Below are 6000 nucleotides of genomic sequence, written 5' to 3'. Positions count from 1 at the left end.
TTCTAATGCGGAGATATAGGTCTTGCTAAACGGTTGCTAGGGTACTCTGTTTGGTTGCTAGGGAGTGGCTTGGCAGCTGCCAATGATGAAACTGCAAAGGCTTTGTGTCACTATGAATGATATAAACCAACTCCCATTTCTCTGTGACATTCAGAATGGCAGATATCCCTCTTTGGATTTTGGTTGCTAGGGTACTCTGTTTGGTTGCTATTGAGTGGCTTGGCAGCTGCCAATGACGAAACTGCAAAGGCTTCTTGTCACTATGAATGATATAAACCAACTCCCAGTTCTCTGTGACATTCAGAATGGAAGATATCCCTCTTTGAATTTTGGTTGCTAGGGTACTCTGTTTGGTTGCTAGGGAGTAGCTTGGCAGCTGCCAACCATAAAACTCCAGAGGCTGCTTGTCAGTATGAATGATATAAACCAACTCCCAGCTCTATACGATGTTCTGATACAGAGAAATTCTTTTTGCTAAACGGTTGCTAGGGTACTCTGTTTGGTTGCTAGGGAGTGGCTTGGCAGCTGCCAGTGATGAAACTGCAAAGGCTTCTTGTCACTATGAATGATATAAACCAACTCCCATTTCTTTGTGACATTCAAAATGGAAGATAACCCTCTTTGGATTTTGGTTGCTAGGGTACTCTGTTTGGTTGCTATGGAGTGGCTTGGCAGCTGCCAATAATGAAACTCCAAAGGTTGGCTGTCAGTATGAATGAAACAAACCAACTCCCATGCCTCTGTGATATTCAGAATGGAAGATATCCCTCTTTGCATTTTGGTTGCTAGGGTACTCTGTTTGGTTGCTATGGAGTTGTTTGGCAGCTGCTAATGATGAAACTGTAAAGGCTTATTGTCAGTATGAATGATATAAACCAACTCCCATCTCTATACGATGTTCTGATGCGGAGATATAGGTCTTGCAAAACGGTTGCTAGGGTACTCAAGTTTGGTTGCTATGGAGTGGCTTGGCAGCTGCCAATGATGAAACTGAAAAGGCTTTGTGTCACTATGAATGATATAACCAACTCCCATTTCTCTGTGACATTCAGAATGGCAGATATCCCTCTTTGGATTTTGGTTGCTAGGGTACTCTGTTTGGTTGCTAGGGAGTGACTTGGCAGCTGCCAATGATGAAACTTCAAAGGCTTCTTGTCACTATGAATGATATAAACCAACTCCTATGCCTCTGTGACATTCAGAATGGAAGATATCCCTCTCGGATTTCGGTTGCTAAGGTGCTCGACAATGGTTGCTAGGGAGGGGCTAGGAAGAGTTGAGGTGATTCATGATTGGCTGTTTGCTGCCCCAAGTCAAACGAGACCACCCTCTAGTTTCTATGACAATTCAGTCCGGAGATATCCCTTTGAACTCTTTCAATGGAAGTCTATGGGACTTGTTGCTAAGGTGCTCTAAATGGTTGCTAGGGCGTGGCTTGATAGCTTCACAATGATCCTGAGAGACTGATTGGTCGTCTGAGTAAAATGAGCCCACCCCCTTGTCTCTATGATACTGTGATCCAGAGCTACGTTCATTACAAAATCCCTATGCAATTTACCATAGTAGGAAAAGCATGTGTGTTTCACGGGACATTCCTTCCCCATAGTAAGTCAATGGGGCAACTTTGGGACGCTCCTGCCCCCCAGGGGTGCAACTTTTACCCCATTGTGAGGTATGTTCTTACAGAGCCTGTCAGCCTCTTCAAATGTGGCAAATCACACGTTTCTGCGAAATCCTCGCTCAGAGCTATGAGTGCTCAAAGTTCGTTGCAATGTTAAATCAATGGAACTTTTTGGGCCACTTTTTCGCCCCTGGGGTGAACACCGCACCCCCGATCGCTTATAAAAGTCATAGCACACCTCTCCTCAATGAGCCGGTCGATTTGACACCTCATTCATGGGTCTGTGACAAACGGTGTGGGGCGAGTTACGCGCCAAACTTTGTCCAGAATAATAATAATAATAATAATAATAACTAGAATGTACATTTCCTGAAGAAAATGTGAAGTGGTGCTTGCAGTGGCAAAACTCTCCACTCGGTTGCTAGGGTGTTGTACATGATTGCATTCGAGCCAACAACCATGTCTGTACGATGTTGTGGAGCTGAAATATGGCTTCTATATGTTGCAATATGGTTGCTAGGTGGTTCTAAATGGTTGCTAGGGTGTGAATACACAGTTACCATGGTGATATTTACAGACTGTTTCCCAACCGAAATAAAAGAGCCAACCCCCATCTATATACGATGTTCTGATGCAGAGACATGGGTCTTGATAAACGGTTGCTAGGGTACTCTGTGTGGTTGCTATGGAGTTGCTTGTCAGCTGCCAATGGTGAAACTGCAAAGGCTTCTTGTCACTATGAATGATATAAACCAACTCCCATGCCTCTGTGACATTCAGACTGGAAGATATCCCTCTTTGGATTTTGGTTGCTAGGGTACTCTGTTTGGTTGCTAGGGAGTTGCTTGGCAGCTGCTAATGATGAAACTGCAAAGGCTTCTTGTCAGTATGAATGATATAAACCAACTCCCATCTCTATACGATGTTCTTATGCAGAGATATAGGTCTTGCTAAACGGTTGCTAGGGTACTCTGTTTGGTTGCTAGGGAGTGGCTTGGCTGCTGCCAATGATGAAACTGCAAAGGCTTCGTGTCAGTATGAATGATATAAACCAACTCTCATTTCTCTGTGACATTCAGAATGGCAGATATCCCTCTTTGGATTTTGGTTGCTAGGGTACTCTGTTTGGTTGCTATGGAGTGGCTTGGCAGATGCCAATGACGAAACTGCAAAGGCTTCTTGTCACTATGAATGATATAAACCAACTCCCATGCCTCTGTGAAATTCAGAATGGAAGATATCCCTCTTTGGATTTTGGTTGCTAGGGTACTCTGTTTGGTTGCTAGGGAGTGGCTTGGCAGCTGCTAATGATGAAACTGCAAAGGCTTCTCGTCAGTATGAATGATATAAACCAACTCCCATCTCTATACGATGTTCTGATGCAGAGATATAAGTTTTGCTAAACGGTTGCTAGGGTACTCTATTTGGTTGCTAGCGAGTGGCTTGTCAGCTGCCAATCATGAAACTCCAAAGGCTTCTTGTCACTATGAATGATATAAACCAACTTCCATGCCTCTGTGACATTCAGAATGGAAGATATGCCTCTTTGGATTTTGGTTGCTAAGGTGCTCGACAATGGTTGCTATGGAGTGGTTTGGCAGCTGCCAATGATAAATTTCCAAGGCTTCTTGTCTGTATGAATGATATAAACCAACTCCCATGTCTCTGTGACATTCAGAATGGAAGATATGCCTCTTTGGATTTTGGTTGCTAGGGTACTCTGTTTGGTTGCTAGGAAGTGGCTTGTCAGCTGCCAATTATGAAACTCCAAAGGCTTCTTGTCACTATGAATGATATAAACCAACTCCCATGCCTCTGTGACATTCAGAATGGAAGATATGCCTCTTTGGATTTTGGTTGCTAGGGTACTCTGTTTGGTTGCTAGGGAGTGGCTTGTCAGCTGTCAATGATGAAATTCCAAAGGCTTCTTGTCAGTATGAATTATATAATCCAACTCCCATGCCTCTGTGACATTCAGAATGGAAGATATGCCTCTTTGGATATTGTTTGCTAGGGTACTCTGTTCTGTTGCTATGGAGTTACTTGGCAGCTGCCAATCATGAAACGCCAAAGGCTGCTTGTCAGTATGAATGATATAATCCAACTCCCCTGCCTCTGTGACAAACAGAATGGAAGATATCCATCTTTGAATTTTGGTTGCTAGGATAATCTGTTCGGTTGCTAGGGAGTGGACTGGCAGATACCAATAACGAAACTACAAAGGCTGCTTGTCAGTATAAATGATATAAACCAACTCCCATGCCTGTATGACATTCAGAATGGAAGATATCCCTCTTTGGATTTTGGTTGCTAGGATACTCTGTTTGGTTGCTATGGAGTTGCTTGGCAGCTGTTAATGATGAAACTGCATTAGCTTCTTGTCAGTATGAATGATATAAACCAACCCCCATCTCTATACGATGTTCTGATGCAGAGATATAGGTCTTGCTAAACGGTTGCTAGGGTACTCTGTTTGGTTGCTAGGGAGTGGCTTGGCAGCTGCCAATGATGAAACTAAAAAGGCTTCTTGTCACTATGAATGATAAAAAACCAACTCCCATGCATCTGTGACATACAGAATGGAAGATATCCCTCTTTGGATTTTTGTTGCTAGGGTACTCTGTTTGGTTGCTAGGGAGTAGCTTGGCAGCTGCCAACCATGAAACTCCAAAGGCTGCTTGTCAGTATGAATGATATAAACCAACTCCCAGCTCTATACGATGTTCTGATACAGAGATATTCTTTTTGCTAAACGGTTGCTAGGGTACTCTGTTTGGTTGCTAGGGAGTGGCTTGGCAGCTGCCAGTGATGAAACTGCAAAGGCTTCTTGTCACTATGAATGATATAAACCAACTCCCATTTCTTTGTGACATTCAAAATGGAAGATAACCCTCTTTGGGTTTTGGTTGCTAGGGTACTCTGTTTGGTTGCTATGGAGTGGCTTGGCAGATGCCAATAATGAAACTCCAAAGGCTGGTTGTCAGTATGAATGAAACAAACCAACTCCCATGCCTCTATGACATTAAGAATGGAAGATATCCCTCTTTGCATTTTGGTTGCTAGGGTACTCTGTTTGGTTGCTATGGAGTTGCTTGGCAGCTGCTAATGATGAAACTGTAAAGGCTTATTGTCAGTATGAATGATATAAACCAACTCCCATCTCTATACGATGTTCTAATGCGGAAATATAGGTCTTGCTAAACGGTTGCTAGGGTACTCTGTTTGGTTGCTAGGGAGTGGCTTGGCAGCTGCCAATGATGAAACTGCAAAGGCTTTGTGTCACTATGAATGATATAAACCAACTCCCATTTCTCTGTGACATTCAGAATGGCAGATATCCCTCTTTGGATTTTGGTTGCTAGGGTACTCTGTTTGGTTGCTATGGAGTGGCTTGGCAGCTGCCAATGACGAAACTGCAAAGGCTTCTTGTCACTATGAATGATATAAACCAACTCCCAGTTCTCTGTGACATTCAGAATGGCAGATATCCCTCTTTGGATTTTGGTTGCTAGGGTACTCTGTTTGGTTGCTATGGAGTGGCTTGGCAGCTGCCAATGACGAAACTGCAAAGGCTTCTTGTCACTATGAATGATATAAACCAACTCCCAGTTCTCTGTGACATTCAGAATGGAAGATATCCCTCTTTGAATTTTGGTTGCTAGGGTACTCTGTTTGGTTGCTAGGGAGTAGCTTGGCAGCTGCCAACCATAAAACTCCAGAGGCTGCTTGTCAGTATGAATGATATAAACCAACTCCCAGCTCTATACGATGTTCTGATACAGAGAAATTCTTTTTGCTAAACGGTTGCTAGGGTACTCTGTTTGGTTGCTAGGGAGTGGCTTGGCAGCTGCCAGTGATGAAACTGCAAAGGCTTCTTGTCACTATGAATGATATAAACCAACTCCCATTTCTTTGTGACATTCAAAATGGAAGATAACCCTCTTTGGATTTTGGTTGCTAGGGTACTCTGTTTGGTTGCTATGGAGTGGCTTGGCAGCTGCCAATAATGAAACTCCAAAGGCTGGCTGTCAGTATGAATGAAACAAACCAACTCCCATGCCTCTGTGATATTCAGAATGGAAGATATCCCTCTTTGCATTTTGGTTGCTAGGGTACTCTGTTTGGTTGCTATGGAGTTGTTTGGCAGCTGCTAATGATGAAACTGTAAAGGCTTATTGTCAGTATGAATGATATAAACCAACTCCCATCTCTATACGATGTTCTGATGCGGAGATATAGGCCTTGCAAAACGGTTGCTAGGGTACTCAAGTTTGGTTGCTATGGAGTGGCTTGGCAGCTGCCAATGATGAAACTGAAAAGGCTTTGTGTCACTATGAATGATATAACCAACTCCCATTTCTCTGTGACATTCAGAATGG

Source organism: Scardinius erythrophthalmus (genome assembly GCF_964197995.2).
Source record: "Scardinius erythrophthalmus genome assembly, chromosome: 8".
Classification (NCBI taxonomy): Eukaryota; Metazoa; Chordata; class Actinopteri; order Cypriniformes; family Leuciscidae; genus Scardinius; species Scardinius erythrophthalmus.
This window is presented reverse-complemented; position numbering follows the sequence as displayed.